A 20,216-nucleotide genomic window follows, 5' to 3' on the forward strand; every position below is an offset into this window, starting at 1 on the left:
ATCATTGTTGAAGCCAAGTGATGTCTATATGGGGGCTCATTATACCAGTCTCTCTAATTTTGTAAATGGCTGACATTATTCATAATTTTAGATATTTAAAATAAAGCTTAAAAAGGGACTAGATAGAGAAGTTCCAAATTTCAAGCTTGGCAAAATTTGGGGCAGTTGCAAGACAAGTTTAACAAACTGATTTTTTTTCTCAATGTGAAAACAAAGCTACACAACTAAATTTGTGCCTGGTGATTTCAATCAAACATCAAAGCATCCCCCACTCCCCACAAAACAATATAGATACTGTCAGGGTCTGGGATTTTACTCCTACTTACAAGGTACTAAGATCCTGTTACCATTTTATAAATACTGGAAAAAGACACAAGACTCGTAAATCACAGAAGAGGACTTTATTACTCATGACACAACAAGCAGCATGAGCCTTATCCCAGATCCCATGGGGGTAACATAGAGGGGCCCAGAAGGATATAATACATACAATGAGTTTGTATTGCTAACAAGGAACACACTTGGGAATCTACTGTTTTTATAATAAGTGGTAAGAAAGCCTGTACTTTGAACCCACATGTACCTATGACCCAGCCTCAACAATTACAAATTTTTAGATGATATGGTTCACCTACACTCTCACTCAATTCTTCACACACACACCCAATAATTTAGAAGCAAACATATGACTTGATATAACTTCAACCCTCACAGTGTTCACTATAAACACAACCCAGAGAAATGACATTAGGAAAGAATAGTCAGGAAGGAACTTGAATTCTTGGCATACCTAGCAAAAATGTGCAGGGATGTGCAGGACCTGTGGAAGATTGTTTTCCCCATCAATCCACCTGTTGCCCCTACCTGTCTTGGCTTCTAGCAAACTGTCACAAAAGTATGTCACTCTGTTGGCCATTCTGATTACTTTAACCAACAGAGGCTAGAACTAAATTTCTCACACAAGGCTACTATCATCGGGACTCCAAACAACAAGATGAAATTAACCTCAAGTATTGACCTCAAATATGCCTTCCAGAGTCCTGGACCCAGGTGACTATCCCAGGGAAGACCAGAGGACTCTATTTCAGACAGTCAGGATGTAGTCTAGCCTAAGGCCCATCCATTATTCATTTCACTAACCTGCTGATCTTTGGTGTCATTGCCAATAATTACAGGAGGCAATAGATGAGCCAAAAAACAACCTCTATCCCTAATGGAGAGAGATTCCTTGGCCCATTTCTAGCCACATACAAGCATATAACCCAAGTAGGCACAGGTCACTCCTAACAGGATTTGTCATTAAACTTGATTTGGATCAACATTGCTACATTAGCTTGGTTAAGTCACACGGGCAGTGTCACTGAATGGTTGTAATTTCCTTTTCTATATGTGGCATATCCCTCTCAAGCATCAGAGAAGCATGTGATTTTGTAACAGAATGAAGTGAGGTTGTGCCAGTCCATGTGTTTGTACCTGTCTGCAGGGGCTCCATGTTGAGAGCTGCTATTGACGCACAGGCACAGCAGTATCATTTATGATCAGCCACATGCACAACCTGTCAACTGCATTTGCTGTTTGACTTGAGTGATGGTGTTCGATCTAGGCAACAAAGAGAATATTTATGGCCTCTTCCCTTGTATATCTGTAGTCTCAGATGTTCCTACCACAGGTGCCAGGGGTGTTTAATCCATCAGTCTATAGTCTTCCAAGGGGTGGACCAGATAACAGACCAGGCCACTAAATCATGGCTACTATCCCAAGAGTCAGTAAAAAATATGTTTCATCATAGGGAATATTGGCCAGAGTTATGAAAATGGCCTTGAGTTCTATGCAGTGAGTGAATAACAATGCCAATTTTCAGTATGGCATATACGGAGCAGCAGTTGAACAGCTCCAGCCTCCCCTCTCCCCTAACAGGTTTGAACTTAGCCAGACCATCATTGAACCAGGCCCCAGGATTAAGGTGCACCTCTGTGAACTAAGGACACCATTGAGCCAGTGGCTTTACTTCAGGTGGTATCATGTGAGTATAGTTTCCCCAAAGCAACAGCTACCACTTTTTCATATAAACTGAGATGCTGCTAGGGCCAGGCTACTTGGTCCTTAAATACCCAATTTCCAAGTGCGGAAAAACTTTCCAATTTGACAAGTGAGATATATTCGGCCTTTTCCTTATTGGTTGTCAAGCGTGAGTTAACCCACCCAAAATGGAGACCTCAGGCTGCAGAGTCACAGGTCTTTATAGGTCTTTTTTTTTTCTTTTTTTTAAATATAATTTATTGTCAAATTGGCTTACATACAACACCCAGTGCTCATTCAGTTTCTCAAGATCCACATATGAGTGAAAACATACGACATCTGTCCTTCTCTGACTTATTTCACTCAGCATAATACCTTCCAGTTCCTTCCACATTGCTGCAAGCAGCAGGATTTCATTCTTTCTCGTTGCCAAGTAGTATTCCACTGTATATATAAACCACAATTTCTTTATCCATTCATCAGCTGATGGACATTTAGGCTCTTTCCATAATTTGGCTATTGTTGAAAGAGCTTCTATAAACACTGGGGTACACATGCCCCTATGCATCAGCACTCCTGTATCCCTCGGGTAAATTCCCAGCAGTGCTATTACTGGGTCGTAGGTAGTTCTGTTTTTAATTTTTTTGAGGCCCCTCCACACTTTTTTCCAGAGCAGCTACACCAGTTTGCATTCCCACCAACAGTGCAGGAGGGTTCCTGTTTCTTTTTCGACAAGAGCTCGGCAACAGGTCAACAGCTGCATCTGCTTCCCAAACCCCAGCTTTTTTAAAAGAGGTGCACTTGGTGCCTGGGTCGGCAGGTGGCGATGTTGTACTAGGGAATTGCTTTTCTGACTTGTGCAATAGCGGTCTAAAGCTGTGATTTCCTTTTCTTCTCAGATTTTATATTCTTTTTGCTAGACCGCCAGTAAGAAGACAGAGATTACCTCTCTACCACAGTCTTCGAATAGAAGAATCCCTTCTGGACTTCATAAGTATTCACAATGCAAGCACGTACAACATAAATATCAGTTATACGTTCAGCAATGAAAGACAGTAGTACATTGAATCAGCCCAAAAAGCCCGCCCTACCAGGTCACTTTAATTTTCCTTCTTCACAGAAAAAGTTGCCCAAACCCCATCAGTTGATTTTTGGATGCTCCCCCCACCCCCAGCCCCCAGTAAGGATCCCAATCTTGGCAGTACTAATGTTTTGGGTAGGATCATTGTTTGGGGAAGGCATCCTGTGCACTGTAGGATATTTACGGCATCCCTGCTCCTATCCACTAAATGCCAGTAGAACACACCCTTCCCTCTTTTAGTCGTGACAATCAAAGATATCTCTAGACATTGTCAAATGTCTTAGGGTCGGAAGGGGGGACTAAATCACCCTGGCTGAGGACCACTACACTATGGGAACATGGACCAATGGATTAAGAAGCCTAATAGGCATATAAAGGGAAGTCCAGAAGGTATAAGGGGATGCAGATGGGAGAGGAGGAAGACAGGCTTTGGAGGATGGCTTTTTTTTAAATCCTTGGTCTCCTCAAGACAGGCTTGGTACCAGTTTCCTTGCTCATATTATGCAGCTTCCTCCACAGTCCTCAGTGCCTTCAGCTACCCTTGCATCCAGCACCCCAACCCCCTCCACTAACTGAGCAGAATTGTAACCTGGGCAATTATGCACAACAGAGCTAAAAATATTTGAGCTTCCCCCTTCTTGAAGTTCCCCAAGCATACTCAGCTTTTTCCTGAAAGCAGCTGAAGTTGGGAAATGGGGGAGGGGAAGGGTCAGGAGGTGCAGAGGCACAGAGCAATTCATTGTCCATAAACAAGGCCTTGCATCAACTTCCAGTTTCAAGCCTACAGCTTGGGCTCATCCAAATCAACACTTGTTTTTGATCCACTTAAGTTTCTATCTCCATATTGTTGACAGCATTTATTTAAACTTTGGGGATTCCTTGACTCAGCAGCTACAGCCACTTTTGGCCACCCCACTGTCATATAACATCCCTTTCTCATTCTACTCTCGAGGAGAGTGAGCACAACCAAAACATCGTTTGGGTAAATTGTTTCAAGCCTGTTTCTTATCACTTAGCTTCTAAATATACATTAACAGGACGTCAGTGGAGGACACTTACTGTGCCCCTTGATCACCACTTGGGTAAAAGCATTTGCTACTAGATCCTGGAAGTCCTCTCTTGCCCACTAACATAACCCATAGGGTCTTCCAGAAAGGATTGTCTCTGCCAGCATTCCATCACGTCACCAAAAGTGTCAGCAACTAAGATTTTACCGTACACAAGCTAATAAATAAGCCTCTTACTGTTGCATGGATGTTGGCAGAAGACACAAGATTCTTGGGTCAGAGATAAAGTATTTTATTACTCATACACAGCAAGTAGCATGAAAATAATGTCACATTGGTTCCCTGTGGGGACAACAGGTAGAGGGCCCAGGTGGATGCTATGCATACAGTGAGTCTGCTTTGTAGCTTAGGAAAAATGAGTTTGGGGAATGCACTGCTTTTATAGTGACTATAAGACGGGTCAAAAAGAAATACCCCGAATGAAGGACAAAGTGACTAATGGGTGGAAAAGAATGAAGAGAGCACAAGGGCATAGGGGCTGTAATAAGATTTTTAAATAGTAGTTAATCTAACCCATGAAAGCAGTCTCCTCATAAACTGGAAACAGAAATGAGCCCATCTAGTGACAAATATGCTGTTTTTCTAACTCTCATTTGTTGATGTTACCAAACCATTTTCTTGGGGAAAAAAAAAAATCAAGTCAGGAGCAGCAGCCTCAGAACAATGACATTACTGCCCCCAACTTCCAATATTTCCTTCCCCCAGGATAAGGAGCATCTTTACCGATGTGTACCTAAACTACAGGGCTGCATCAGGGGTTTTTTATACTATGATTAGGGAGAAGAAGCCCTGAAAATAAGTGAATAAGGAATTCTAGACGGTGATAGACCAAAGTTCTCTTCTAGAACATTGATGTTCCTCTTCTTTTCTGCAGAGAATAAATGATTTATAGCCTCAGAATATCCCATGATTTCACTTAAATAAAATTCTACATCATTGCATCGAGGTTAAAAGCACCAGCTCTGGAGTTATATCACCCTTAGTTCAAACCCCAGCATCACCATTTGCCAGTTGAAGTGTTAGAATCATCCTGAATCTCACTTTCCTTATCTGTGGAATGGTAAGAATGTCACCAGCCTCAAAGGGTTGTTGTGAAGATTCAATGGGACATTTGATCACGTTTGGCTTTTATCACTATTTAGGTTGGGCGGGGGGTGGCAGTGTTAACTGTAAAACAGATGGCCAGCGGGTCTGGGGAAAGCAGCTCAAGGATTCAGGCACTTGGGTGGTAAGAAAAGAAGCACAAACATTAAGTACAGGAGAGGCATGGAAGGGGGTACCAGTTGGATACTTGGGAGGGAGGGCGAAGATGAAGTTAAGCACTGACTTTCCTTATTATCAATATATAGCATTTTTTAAAGGAACAGAAAACATTTATTTCAAACTTCCTCTAGTATGAGGAAGACACATTCAGCAATGAACGTAGGTATTCTAGAGTCCCCTCAAGCATTTCAGGAAGGACCACCTTATGCTTCACTCATTGCCAGATGTTCCCCTCTGCACTGTGCTAGAGAACACTGAACAGAGTGTAATGGAGGAGGGGGGCAGAAAGAAAGTGACAGTAAGAAAGAGTCAAGAAACTCATACTGAGCACCTGCCATGTGCCAGGTTCCAGGTTAGGGGTGATGAACAAAGTGACGTGGTCTCGCCCTATGGAGCATGTATCTCCAGGTAGCAGCTCCCTGGTGCCAATCTGTGGGCCTGCTGGAGCTACATCACCTGTAGAATTTAAATTCCTCAGACTCTGAGCACAGATCCTACCCCTCACCTAATTAATCAGACATTCTAGGAGGTGGGGGACACCAGAAGCAGTATTCTTAATAGGTGCTCTCTGTGATTCCAAGAAATACTCAGTTTGGAACCACCACTAGTGTTTCTCAAAAGGTGGTCAGACTGTCAAACTCAGTCTCTCCAGGAGAACAGCATATAAATGTGCTCTCAGACCGCCTTTCTCTGACACCATTTCTTTTTTCTTAAATAATATGTGTGCAAGGGGCACCTGGGTGGCTCAGTCGGTTGAGCATCCGAGTTCGGCTCAGGTCATGATCTCATAGTTCATGAGTTCAAGCCCCACGTTGGGCTCTGTGCTGACAGCTCAGAGGCTGGAGTCTGCTTCGGATTCTGTGTCTCCCTCTCTCTGCCCCTTCCCTGCTCACGCTCTGTCTCTCTGTCTCTCAAAAAATGAATAAACGTTAAAAAAAATTTTTTTAAATAATATGTGTGTGAGTGCATTATAAATTGGAAAGCGTGATACAAAGTTAATTGGGTACAGTTTTTAGGACCTTTCTATACCAAGGAAGTCCAGTTTATACAAGTAACTGAAGTCAGTGTGAACTACAATAAGGCATTCCTCGGAGCATAACAGGTCTCTGACCACATCTTCATGGTTCTACTTATAGTAGCAGAAACTTCTGGCAGTGAGGCTACTAGAATAGTGCAGTCACCTCAACTGAAGGTCCTTCTGCCACTGGCCCCTGGAGTGATCTGCGGTGCCTGAGCAGCTCCACAGCTGGCTGGCTGGCTTCCTCTCACAAGGTCCATAAGGTTTATACATTCCTCTAGACCTCTCGCAGAGTCTTTTGTACCATGGCAGAAATGTTTATCAGGTGGGCCCTGTATAAGCATAGTAATATGGTTCTAAAGCCCTTAAATGTTTAGCTTTTGCAACACACCATAAGACCCAAATTCAAGATGTGAGATTCAGAGTGAGGAAGAAACTGGATGGGAAGGAGGGGATAGACTGATGGTTAGAAAAGATGACGAATTCTCATTTTAGATGTGAAGAATGGCAGGTGTCTTTGGAATATCCAGGTATGAGACTCCACAAGTGGCTGGAAATAAAGCATGTGGAGACCTGAAGAGAGTTAAGAACAGTGACAGAGACCTAGCAGGCTTCAGCTACAGGTGACAGGGAGTCTGCACAGAGAAAAGAAATGAAGAAAAGCTCATCAGCCTATGGAATCACATGTAAAGGGAGAGGAGAAAAAGTATAGTGAAAGAGCCTAAGAAAGAGAGATCAAAGACTGAGAGGTGATGAGAGCAGAGGGCTCTAAAGCCAAAAGGAGGTTAAAATTTCAAGGAAAGACTAGTCACCAGTGTTGAGTAACACAGAGCAGTCAGTGAGGACAAGAACAGAGGGCAGGCCAGTGGATTTGCAATCTGCATGTCACTGGTGACTTTCTAGAGGGGAACAAAGCTGAGTGATGTGGGTACTACAGGTTTCTCATGCTTTCTCAAAGTAGAGTGTTCCTATGAAACCAAAATGGCAGAAAGCAAAGAAGCAATTACCATTAATTTCTGTGGAAAAGTTTTTCAGCACTCCCAGACCCAAAATACAGCTTCTCTTAGGCTTTTCCAATACCTTAGGAAACATCTTACTAATGAATGCACCAAATAAATCCAGATACAAGCACAGATGCTCACAGACACAGTCCAAAGCTACAGCGGCTTGATGCTGAGGTGCTGAGCGTAGTTCGCAGGCAAGGAGCTTGATGGGGCCCCTCTCATCTGGAACAGCTTGCTGCAAAATAAACACTGAATGTTATTTTCACTTTTCATCTTTTTTGTAACAGCAAAAATCCTCTTCAGATTTCTTTCAGTTAGCGAAAACAGGTACTAAGGTAGGTCTTTCATAAAATCAAAGTGGCAGAACACCAACTCTTAAATGTGTTTCCTTCATGGTTTTGACCAGTGTTTATTAATAAATTCCAGTTCCCTTTAGAGTTTTGATTTCATTATTTTCTGCCAAGGATTATCAGTTATTGTGTTATATGCCTGTTATCATTGAACATTATCACCTAACTTCCAAAGGAATTCTATTATTATTATTTTTCAGAGTTTGTGGTGAACCTCTGGCATGGGATAGACACTCAAGGAAAATTTGTTCAAAGAATGTGCAAAGGAAGAATGAATGAATGTGAATTTAGAAAGTGTGTGGAAAGAAAGTCTTTTCCCATATTGGAAATATAGTAAATATCTCATTTTTCAAAGTTAAATACAACCCTTTATATTTAAAAACTAGATATAATTAAGGATAGCTTGTACCCTAGAATAGTATAATGAGAAAAGTATGGACTTGGGAAACAGACAGGCATGAGGACTGAATCCCAGCTATAGCATTTCGTATCTGCAAAATGGGGTAATATTTTTCACTTCACAGGACAGATGGCAGAGTTGATTAAGATATTGAAAGATCCAATCATACGGCCCTACACAGAGGAACAGAATCGTAACTAACTGGTACCAATGGGAATTAGTATTAGCTATTAGCTATTCATCTTATAAGCTGTTTATTCAGATACTCAATATAGAAAACTACAGTAGTTTTCCATATAAATCGGCAGGAAAACCTCACCACCTTGGATCTAGAAAGATTGAATCACTTCTTTCTAGTCAGCTTTGCTAGAGAGGGTGCAACTCGAATCACCCAACAAAAGCAGGTCTGGTGAAGAAGGTCCATTCAGCGTCAACTCTCGGCCATTTCTCTCATTTCTAACCGGTGAACAGCCTGCATTATAAATCGTTGTCACACGTTAAAAAAAATTTTTTTTTACACCAGAAACTGCATTCATAACCATGGAAACGTCGAAGTCCTATTATATTTCAGCGTGGTTCCGAGGCCCACTTGGCACGCTTTGCAAGGAATTAAGGCGGGAGTAGAGGTCGGGGGTGGGCACAAGGGGGTGAGAGGGGCGTGGCGGTGGGGACAGGGGCCAAGTGACCACACGTACTGGAGCAGCTGAAGAACGAAAACTCTCCCTTTATGGCCAAATCACTTTTTAAAGCAAAATAGAAAAACAACTACATTTCTTCCCCACCCCTTCCTGGCGCGAGCCGGACAGTCACACCCTATACCTCAAAGCGAGCGAAAGTCACTCTGCTCCCAGGACGGGGCCCGCCGAAGTGGTACGGGCCCGAGCACGCGTCCGCCTGCTTCCTGCGGCTGGGCCCTTAGCCTCCGCCCCCTCCCGCCAGGGGCGAAGTCTCTCCAGCCGGGCGGGGCGGGGCAGCCGGGAGAGACTCCGCCCCACCTCTCGGGCCGCTACCCCGCCGCGCCCGGGCCCCGCGCCCCCCGCCCCGCCCCTGCTCCGCCCATCAGCGGGTGGCCCCGGGGGACGCAGGGGGAGGGGCGCGGAGGTGGCTGCCCCTAGATCCACGCAGCGCTCGGGAGCGTGCCCCGCACTTGACGCCTGCCCACGCTCAGATCCCGGCCGTGCACTTAGCGGTGAGTACCGGCCCGGAGGGACGGATGTCCCGGGGAAGGAGCGCCGGCCCCCCTCTTCCCGGAGGCAGACGGCGCGAGCCTCTTCCGAGGCGCGTGGAGCGGCCACGGGCTGGGTAGAGGCCGGGGAAGGCCCGGGGGAGAATCGGGGACGGACTGGCTCCTGGGGACTGACCTCTCCGCCTTGTCTGCAGCCTGTGCCGCGCGGGGGACAGGGTTCAGGGACTGGAAATGGCTCTCCTCGTCTCTCTGCCTCGGCTGTGCACGCCGCCGGAGAGTCCTCACAGAGGTTGTGCGGGCCTCGCTGGGAGTCCTCATCCAGGCTCTAAGGCCGGCCGAACTGGAGAATCCTCACCCCAAGGAGGGTGTGCGTTCCTCAATGGGGAGTCCTAACCCCAAGAAGGGTGTGCGGGTCTCACCAGAGAGTTCTCACCGCGCCCGGGCTTGCAGGATAGGGAAATCCACAGCTGGCAGATTGGGGAATCCACACCAAGTAATAAGGGGAAAATGGGGTGAGATGGAAGGGTTCGGCACAGAGCCTGCCCTAATGAATTCAGAGATCCAGGAAGGAGAATGGGCTGCCTTTCTTAATTCAGCCAGATATCTGAACGACACGTCTTTCCTGCAACGTACTTAACATACATAACCGTCCTCACAAGCCTGAGGACGAGGGGTGGGCAGGGGATGGGCAGCCTCTTGGACAGCTGTTCTCAAACTTTTGAGGGGGCTCAAAAACCCCTTTACACTTAAAAACTAGCATACTAAGCTTTCGTTTATGTGGGTTATATCTTTTGATATTTACTATATATATAAAACAGAAAGTTTTACTATGTTTAATGATTGATTTTTTTTTTAAATAGTGGACCTATTTATATTAACAGAATTTTATTTTCTAAAATAGAATGTTACTGATAAGAGTGGCATTGTTTTATAGTTTTGCAGTCTCTTTAATGTCAGGTTTAATAGAAGTCAGCTGGATTCTTATATCCGCTTCTGCACTCAAGTCTGGTGCACTGTCACATCTTGTAGCCTCTGGAAAACTCCACTGTATACTCCTGAACACGTGACAGAGGAAAAGGCCAATTGCCTTTTGGTATTATTATGAAAGTTGTTTTGACCTTGTGGATTCCTAGAGTTCCTGCACCACACTTTGAGAGCCACTGGTGTAGGAAATGCTCTGGAGGCTTTAATCATTGGTCCTGCTTCTTGTTTGGCACGTTTGCTCTAAATGGAAACACATACAGCACCCCATGCATGGACAGTGTTAACCTCTGGTATTTGGGACCAAGCTTGACCTCACTGTGGCAACTTTTAGTAGTAGGTCTCCGCATAAGAGATGATGAGTCCCAGTGGCCTCCTGAAAATGCAGCAAGGTTCACAGATGGCTAGTTGTTCCTGTGCCCCAAGAGCTGATTTGTCTGTGCATCCAGATTGCGGCAGTGATGTGGCAAACAGGACCTGTGGGTTCAGCCAAATGCCCATGGGGAGCCTGTGCCAAGTGTGTAGGGGTTTGTGTGAGAGTTACCAAGTAGTCAAAAAGTCATTTCCAGAGAACACTGCCTTCCTTTCCGCCATGTTCACTGCTGTTTTTAGCTGTGTAGCCTTATTGGAATATCATGATAACCCAATCGTGGCATTCGTTCACTTTCCACTTTCAGAGATGTGCCACCTTGAGTGGCCCTTCCTCAGCTCCTACCAGAAAGCAATGTCCTGCATCGTGGTGTGTGGTAGGTGGGATCCCTCACTGGATTTTTCCTTGGCTTTATGCTCTGTCAGAACAAGTTCCAGATAGAAATTACATGCATATATACATCAAAGGAAGACAGTTCTTTAACTCTGTCCTCCCTTTTGCTCCTCCATCCACAGAGCTTCTCCTGCTCTGATGAAGCAGCTTGGATACTGCAGCTGATAGTTTAGAAATGTTGCAAGCAGGGACGCTTGGGTGGCTCAGTCGGTTAATCGTCTGGCTCTTGGTTTCAGCTCAGGTCATGATCTCATGGTTTCTGGGTTCGAACCCCACATTGGGCTCTGCAGACAGCGTGGAGCCTGCTTGGGATTCTCCGTCTCCCTCTTTCCCTGCTTGCTCTCTATCTCAATCTCAAAAAAATAAACTAAAAAAGAAATGTTGCAAGCATACGAGCATGTTTCATCTCTTGTTGCCCTGGCCACAGATGGGAGAAGGGAATGGAATCTAACCTCTGCATACCTGCCATGTTCTTGGAGTAAAGCTCCACTTTGATGGTGGGGTGTCATTCCTTTATCCCTTGAGCACATATTTATGGACTGTCTACTTACCAAGTGCCCAGCTCTATACTGGACACTGGGGAAAATAGCACAAACAGGCAGTCCCTCTCTTTCTGGAGTTTACAGTCTGGTAGCCTCAGCATCTGCTGGTTAATTGAGAAAGGCCACTGTCAAGTGTTCACATGAAACCTGGTCTTGTGTGAAGAACACTACCTCTCCCTGATGTGAGCTTCAAAGCACATGCTGAAGAAGCCTGAGCCCCAAATTGTGAAGATAATGATAAAAACCAACATTTATTACCATGGGCCTGGCAAAGAACTTCCTTTGCCTTCCTTCCTCTACTCTTCCTTTTATGAAGGACATAACTCCCTGTGAAGCAGCCAGACTCTACTGGGAAATGATTTCCAGCCTGGTTCCAGTCCCTGGGCCAACCTTGGGCAAGACACTCTCTCTGGGCCTCAGTGTCTTCATCTTTAAAGTAGGCGGTTGAGGGGTGCCTGGGTGGCTCAGTCGATTAAGTGTCCGACTTCACCTCAGGCACATCATGATCTTACAGTTCGTGGGTTCGAGCCCCGCATCAGGCTCTGTGCTGACAGCTCAGAGTCTGGAGCCTGCTTCAGATTCTGTGTGTGTCTCTCTCTGCCCCTCCACAACTCTCTCTCTCTCTCTCAAAAATAAATAAACATGGGGCGCCTGGGTGGCTCAGTTGGTTAAGCATCTGACTTCGGCTCAGGTCATGATCTCACAGTCTGTGAGTTCAAGCCCCGCGTCGGGCTCTGTGCTGACAGCTCAGAGCCTGGAGCCTGCTTCCGATTCTGAGTCTCCCTCTCTCTCTCTGACCCTCCCCCGTTCATGCTCTGTCTCTCTCTGTCTCAAAAATAAATAAACATTAAAAAAAAATTTTGAAAATAAATAAATAAATAAATAAATAAATAAACATTAAAAATTTAAATAAAAAAATAAAGTACGTTTGGGCCACTGATGTCCTGAGGAACCAGTCGTTTGCTGGAGCTAGTTTGCACTAGCATTTGTGGCCATCTCTTCCCAATTCTGTGTTCAGTGACATCACATTTTTTAGCTTGAGGTAAGCCATTATGGAACTATTGACACCATGGAGATCAGCAAATGGTATAATCCAGGGCTCCCCTGTGGCCAAGAGCAAGTGATTAATGTTTACCAGCACACCATTGCTACTGTCAGAGCCAGGGCGCTTTTTGTTTGTTTGTACAGTTGACCCTTGAACAACATGGAGGTTAGGGGGACTGACCCCTCCTACGCAGTAGAAAATCCAAGTAAAACTTTTAACTCCCCAAACACTTAACTATTAATAGCCTAGTGCTGACCAGAAGCCTTACCAATAGCATAAATAATTAATGCATAATTTTGTGTGTTACATTAATTATATGCTGTATTCTTATAATAAAGCTAGAGAAAAAAAAATGTTAAGAAAACCGTAAGGAAAATGCATATATTTTACTGAGAACATTTACTTTACTGGGAACAATTTGTAGATAAGTGGACCCATGCAGATCAAACCCTTGTTGTTCAAGGGTCATCTGTATTTAAAAAAAAAAAACAAAACTCTTCAGCCTGGACAAAGACACTGAATATGGAGTATGTGATTCAATTCCTCCAGAACTTTTGGTAGGGAAAAAACAATCTGTTTTTTACCCTATTCTAGAATGTGAGTCAGCAAACGTTTCTGTAAGGAGGCAGAGTATTTTAGGTTTTGTGGGTTCTACAGTCTCTTACTACTCAGCTCTGCTGTTGTAATGTGAAACAGCTGAAGACAGTATGCAAACAAATGGGCACAGCTGGGTTCCAATAAAACTTTACTCACAAATACAGGTACTAGGCCATAGTTTGCAGACCCATCTCAGAATGTCAGAACAGGAGCCATGCTTCAAGGAGGTAATTTCATGGAAAAGGATATTCTTTAGGACTATATCCATGAAGAGCAGAGACTTGATACTCTAAGACAGATATAGCTGGAAGTGGCAACTGCAAAGGATTTGGAATCAATCGAGAAAGAATCCATAGTAGGTTGTTTAAAGCCAAGTATGTTCACGTTTTGAGGACACAGCCATGTATGGTGAGTAGGGGAAGGTGTTTTTATTCCCAACTGCCATTCAGAAGCTGTCTCAGTCTAAGCCAGCATGTGAATTTTGGGTGTTGTTATGCAAAAATCAGTAGTGCATCTAATAGCTATTCTGATTCCAGGGAGAAGGACAAAAGTAATGTTTAAAAAAAGGAAGGAAAATCCTCATTATATGTGTTTATATTTTATATACTGTATATATACATTGTATATATGTATACCTACATATATGCATATTTGTATGTCTGTATACCTAAGGTATGTGGCTGTGCTATTACTTTTCCATGTATTTTTTAAATGCTAATTTTTGAGAAGGCAAGCATGCATGCCTATGTTGGGGAGGGGGGGATGGGTAGACAGAGATGGGGAGAGAGAATCCCAAGCAGCCTCCGTGTTGTCAGCACAAAGCCCGACGTGGGGCTCGAACCAACAAACCATGACCTCATGACCTGAGCTGAAGTCGAAAGTCCAACTGACTGAACCACCCAGGTGCCCCTGCTCGTCCATGTATTTAAAATAGGTAATGTTTGGAAGTACCTGTAGCTAGTTCTTGGCAGTGAAATGGGGTAGAAGAAAGCTGGGAACTTTTACTTATTACTCTTTGTAATACTATGTGTATGCCTACCCTTCAACATTCATGTATGTATTCATGCCTTTCCAACCTAAAAATAAAACAAAAAAACTAAGATCCCAAAACCTATATTTTTTAAAGGAAAACAGGATTATTTCTCTGGTGACCATGTTACTACCACCCTTTCTCCCCCAATAAAACAAATTATTTTGGGGCACCTGGGTGGCTCAGTTGGTTGAGCCTCCGATTTCAGCTTAGGTCTTGATCTCATGGTTCTTGGGTTAGAGCCCCGCATCAGACTTGCTGCTCTCAGTGCAGAGCCTGCTCCAGATCTTCTGCCCTGCCCCCCCTGCTCACCCTCACTCTCAAAAATAAAACATTAAAAAAAATTGTTAACATATTATTTTAATTGTCACATCACAATTCTGAACTAGTATATATACTAGTGTATATTACTTCAAAATAATATTGGGAAAGAGGACTTTCAGAGCAAAACATTTTATTAAATGGTATTTTTTTTAACCCCCTGTCCAAGGTTACAAGTACCAGTGTTCCTTAGTGGACTCTTACGCAGCCCTTAAACTAGTGCTGTAAAATGTTGTTTCATGAGATGCCATGAAGTACAGTTTTTACATTTAAAACCGTGTTACCCACGAATATTTTCCTGTGATCCTGTTTTTATGAGGAGAGAAAGCAGGTGCACGTATACGTGGGTGAACACACCCACGGACAAAGGCAAAGGGTTTGCCAAATGCTGAGTAGTTTTCTCTTGGTGATGGGGTACCACTGATTTTTTACTTTTCTTCACTTTGCTTATCAGTATTTTCTAGCAAGTATTAAACAGGTATTAAATTTTAAAAATTTTTTAATTTTTTTTTTTATTTTTGAGAGAAAGAGAGAACATGAGCATGGAAGGAGCAGAGAGAGAGGGAGACAAAGAATCCAAAGCAGGCTCCACACTCTGAGCTGTCAGCACAGAGCCCGACTCAGGGCTCAAACTTACAAACTGTGAGATCATGACCTGAGCTGAGGTCGGAGGCTTAACCCAGGTGCCCTAAGTATTAAATTTGATATAAGCATTAAAATTGAACAACCGTTACATTTGATATGACCAAAAATAATCACCCAGTTACTTAATACAAAGGGACAACACAGTTGCCTTCATTTTTCTTAGACTGAGTTACTCCTTACTTGCCTAGCAGCAGCTGCCTCTCCCTTTCTGCCAGTGAGAAGTAGAGGAACAAGTATGGAGCAAAAGGTGTGGAGAACCAAAAAAGGGTAGCTGATAGACCTTAGTCACATGGTGCCTTGTCTGCTTCCCTGGGGAGCAGCTCCAACCTCAGCCCTTCTCCCTCCAGCTGACCCAGAGGTCAGAAAGGTCATAGGAATCTCACCATCACCTGAAAAGCCATCAGCTGACCATTTCCCTAGGTTGATCGGCTTGCATTTCTTGCTTAGCTGTTTTTCAATGCAACATGTCAAACATAGACCTGGAGAGTATAAATCCCCAGCTTCAACAGTTATGAACATTAACATTTGGCCTATCTTTCCCCCAAATTCACTTCCTTTTTTTCCCTATTCCAGGAGACAGCATCTTATTTTCAACTGTATAAATTACCAAAAAATTATTCTTTGTTGGGTCTTTTTAGTAAAAAGCATGCACTGGTGCTGTAGCAAAAATCTCTACATTCTGCCCTGTCAGCCCAACTGAACAACTGTGCAGTCCTTGAACGCTTGCTGTGTTGTCCTGCTTCACTGCTTTTGCATTTGATCTCCTCTCTGCCTACGAGTCTACATCAGCCTTCCCTCATTCCTTCTCCCAATTCTCTATAAAGCCTTTCTTGATTCCCCTGGTTATAGCTGTGTCTTTTCTGTGACCTTCCTTATAACCCTTATCATGTTACTGTTACTTGTGTGCTTATCTTAGTCTCCTTGTTAGATAGTACTCATCTTATAAAACCCTTCTAAAACAGGGAATGTTTTCCTTATCTCCCTTTCTTCTGTGGTACTTAGCAAAGCTTAATGCAGAGAAGTTGCTCAGAAATACATATGCTAAGTTAATTTGAATTGAGTTCATTAAAGAAAATTTTTTATTATAAAAGAGATGCACCACATTCAAAGGAAAATGTTCAGAGATGGCCTAGGACCGAGAACATTTCATCTCACCTCCAAGGATTTTAAAAGAGTTTAAAGAATTGTGATGAAAAGAATCCTCCATTTGAACCAATATGAAAAGGCAACTTTTTATGAGGAAAATAATTTTTCTTTGTAATCTGTTGTCATTTTTTTTCACATATATATCTGGAGGCTGTAGCTCTTCTCTGATTTTATTTTATTAATGTTTGTTTCTTTTTGAGAGAAAGCATGCATGAGTGGGGGAGGGGCAGAGAGATAGGGACAGAGGATCCAAAGCGGGCTCTATGCTTAAAGCAGATGCGGGGCTTGATGTCACAAACCATGAAATCATGACCTGAGCAGAAGTCCGACATTCAACTGAGCCACCCAGGAGCCCCTCTTCTCTGATTTTAGAATGCTTTTTTACCCCACTAATTAAGAGTGAGTCTGATTATGTTTTAGAATATCCATTGTGTTTTAAGATACAGATTTAAGGAGCCCACAGGTGGCTTAGCTGATTTGGCTCAGGTCATGATCTCATGGCTCACCTTGTGAGTTTGAGCTCAGAGCCTGATCTGTCTCCATCTTTCTCTGCCCCTCTCCCGCTTGGGTTTTCCCTCTCTCTCTCTCTCTCTCTCTCTCTCTCTCTCAAAATATAAATAAACATTAAAAAAAGAAGATGTAGATTTAAACCTTCAGTAAAAGAAATGGGCTACTTTTAGGACCCACACGCCCCGTGAAGTAAGTTGATAGCAATCTCATGAATAATGGTAGCTCACAGGTATAGAGTTCCAATGTACACTGTGCTTTCACCTATTCCCTTGTTTTATTATCACAGCAGCCCTCTTGAACTGGGCACAGCAGTGCAGGGCAGGTATTATTACCTTAAATCTGCAAAGAAGTAAACTCCGGTTTAGGGAGATGGAGTGAATCTTTCCTGTGGTAAAAAGTGGTGACTCTGATTTTAAATGTGTATTGGAAACCATAGGACTTTGGGATTGGGTGCTTCAAACATGCAAAAGTAAGAAACTGTCTTTTTCAGTACTATATGTCTTTGGGGGACAGACCAAGTTTTGGAGGTTAAGTATGGATCCCTTAATGCCATAGAACCACCAGAGTGATCTCATACTTTCGGAACCAATCATTTCTCAGATTCCTCTTCTGCCTTAGTCGTTTGCTGTAAAAGTCAATCCACCTTCTATTGAATTAGCGCGGCTGTTGTGCGTGAATGCTGGTGTGGTTTTCATTCCCTTTTCTTGACTTGAAGAGAGCTCTGGACAAGCCCATATTTGGATAGTGTGACTTGCCTGGGCTGTTGCTCAAATAAACGTGTATGGAGGACTTATTCCTTATCCTCATCATCCTTTTACAACCATTATTGTAAAATTACAAAGCACAGTACACACTGTAGCGTAGTTCATGAAGAAGGGGTGCCAGTCTAAGATTGTCCTCCTGCACGATCAAGGAAAAACAAGAAGTGAATACATCATTGCTGACGGTCTGTTATATGCAAGAGCTGTGCTAGAACAGTCATGCCAAAAGTACAGTTCTGTACTCGTGGTGGCATAAAGACCAGCCGCGGGTTTGGTTTTAAGGGTGGTATGTTTCATAAAACCCCTTATTTGCTCAGTTAAGAATCAGTTGCGTTTTAAATGCTGGTTTGGCTGTGTTACTGACATCGACGTATCCTTTCAAAGTTACCTATCATGCAGATTTTGCCAAAATCAGGGATATTTTAGGGGAAATAGAGGTTGACTAGTCTTAACATATGTACCTTCGAGTGTGAAATTTGTTTTAATACGAGATTACATTTTTTAAATCCAGTTGGTTAATTTGGGTTTTTGTATAAGGAGTGACTGTAAGTTCTATCACCTATGCTGCCTACTGGGAGGAGACATGGAGCTAGAATCAGCCCTGGCATCACAGGGCCTGAGTTGAACTCCCAGCTTGGCCACTGACCAAGCCACAAGGCCTCGGCAGGTTACTTAACCCCTCCAACCCTCAATCTTCCCAACTGTAAAATGGGATGGTGATGCCTTTCTCACAGGGTTGCTGATGGACCACATTAGACAACATGGCTGAGGTGCCTGGTACCCCACAGGCACTCTGCACATGTCACTGGGCTGTAGTGCTCATGGATTGATGTAGCATTCATGGCACGATGCCTACACATTGCTGCCGTTCTTCTGAACTCTTGTCCCAGCCCCGAGCTCCTGAGCTGCAGATCCACCTATGCAACTGCTTGCTGGATGTCTTCATCCCAAGGTCACTGTAGCCAAAACCAGCATCTTGGCTCCAGTCTTGGTCATTGGCTCTGCCATTTTGTCCAAATGAGGCACATAGGAGCTATCCTAGACCCCTTCTTCATTTCTCACCCTCAGTCAATTCTGTTTTTTTTTTTGAAATGGTAGAACAGTGTTTATTTGTAGATGCCATGCTTACCTCAGTTGAAAATCATACAGAATCCACACAAACTATCAGAACTAATGAGGATAGCAAAATTTCAGGATAAGGGCCAAATAAAAATAATTCAGTTGTATTTCTGTATGCTAACGACAAACAACCAGAAATTGAAAAATATTTATTTATTTTTTGTGTTTTTAAATATTTATTTATTTTGAGAGAGAGAGTACACATGAGCATGAGTGGGGGCAGAGCAGAGAGAGAATCTCAAGCACATTCCAGGCATTATGACCTGAGTCAAAACCCAGGTGCCCCTTAAGTTGTGTTTTTTTTTTTTCTTTTTTTAAAATTTTTTAATGTGTTTTTTTGAAACCATTTTATTTAATTTATTTTTTAAATTTACATCCAAGTTAGCATATAGTGCAACAGTGATTTCAGGAGTAGATTCCTTAGTGCCCCTTACCCATTTAGCCCATCCCCCCTTCCACAACCCCTCCAGTAACCTTCTGTTTGTTTCCATGTTTAAGAGTCTTTTATGTTCTTTCCCCCTCCCTGTTTTTATATTATTTTTGCTTTCCTTCTGTTCATCTGTTTTGTATCTTAAAGTCCTTGTATGAGTGAAGTCATGTATTTGTCTTTCTCTGACTAATTTCGCTTAGCATAATACCTTCTAGTTCCATCCACGTAGTTGTAAATGGCAAGATTTCATTCTTTTTGATTGCCGAGTAATACTCCATTGTATATGTATACCACATCTTTATCCATTCATCCATTGATGGACATTTGGACTCTTTCCACACTTTGGCTATTGTCGATAGTGCTGCTATAAACATTGGGGTGCATGTGCCCCTTCAAAACAGCACACCTGTATCCCTTGGATAAATGCCTAGTAGTGCAATTGCTGGGTCGTAGAGTAGTTCTATTTTTAGTTTTTTGAGGAACCTCCATGCTGTTTTCAAGAGTGGCTGCACCAGTTTGCATTCCCGCCAGCACTGCAAAAGAGAGCCTCTTTCTCTGCGTCCTCACCAACATCTGTTGTTGCCTGAGTTGTTAATGTTAGCCATTCTGACAGGTGTGAGGTGGTATCTCATTGTGGTTTTGATTTGTATTTCCCTGATGATGAGTGATGTTGAGCGTTTTTTCATGTGTCTTTTGGCCATCTGGATGTCTTCTTTGGAGAAGTGTCTATTCATGTCTTTTGCCCATTTCTTCACTGGAGTATTTGTTTTTTGGGTGTTGAGTTTGGTAAGTTCTGTATAGATTTTGGATACTAACCCTTTATCTGACATGTTGTTTGCAAATATCTTCTCCCATTCCATTGGTTGCCTTTTAGTTTTGCTGATTATTTCCTTCACCGTGCAGAAGCATTTTATTTTGATGAGGTCCCCATAGTTCAT

The 20,216-nt window shown here is 43.2% G+C and overlaps 1 protein-coding gene across 1 annotated transcript in view; it reads left to right on the top strand.

Annotated features, from left to right (window-relative positions):
• The first annotated feature begins 9,270 nt into the window (after positions 1-9,270).
• Positions 9,271-20,216, top strand: part of ACO1 (aconitase 1) — a 65,501-nt gene continuing 54,555 nt past the window's right edge. The window contains exon 1 of the mRNA XM_042965145.1: positions 9,271-9,391. The gene's annotated coding sequence lies outside the window, so the exon portion shown is untranslated. The remainder of the gene's footprint in view (positions 9,392-20,216) is intronic.

The sequence above is a fragment of the Panthera tigris genome, chromosome D4 (genome assembly GCF_018350195.1).
Source record: "Panthera tigris isolate Pti1 chromosome D4, P.tigris_Pti1_mat1.1, whole genome shotgun sequence".
In the NCBI taxonomy this organism is placed as follows: domain Eukaryota; kingdom Metazoa; phylum Chordata; class Mammalia; order Carnivora; family Felidae; genus Panthera; species Panthera tigris.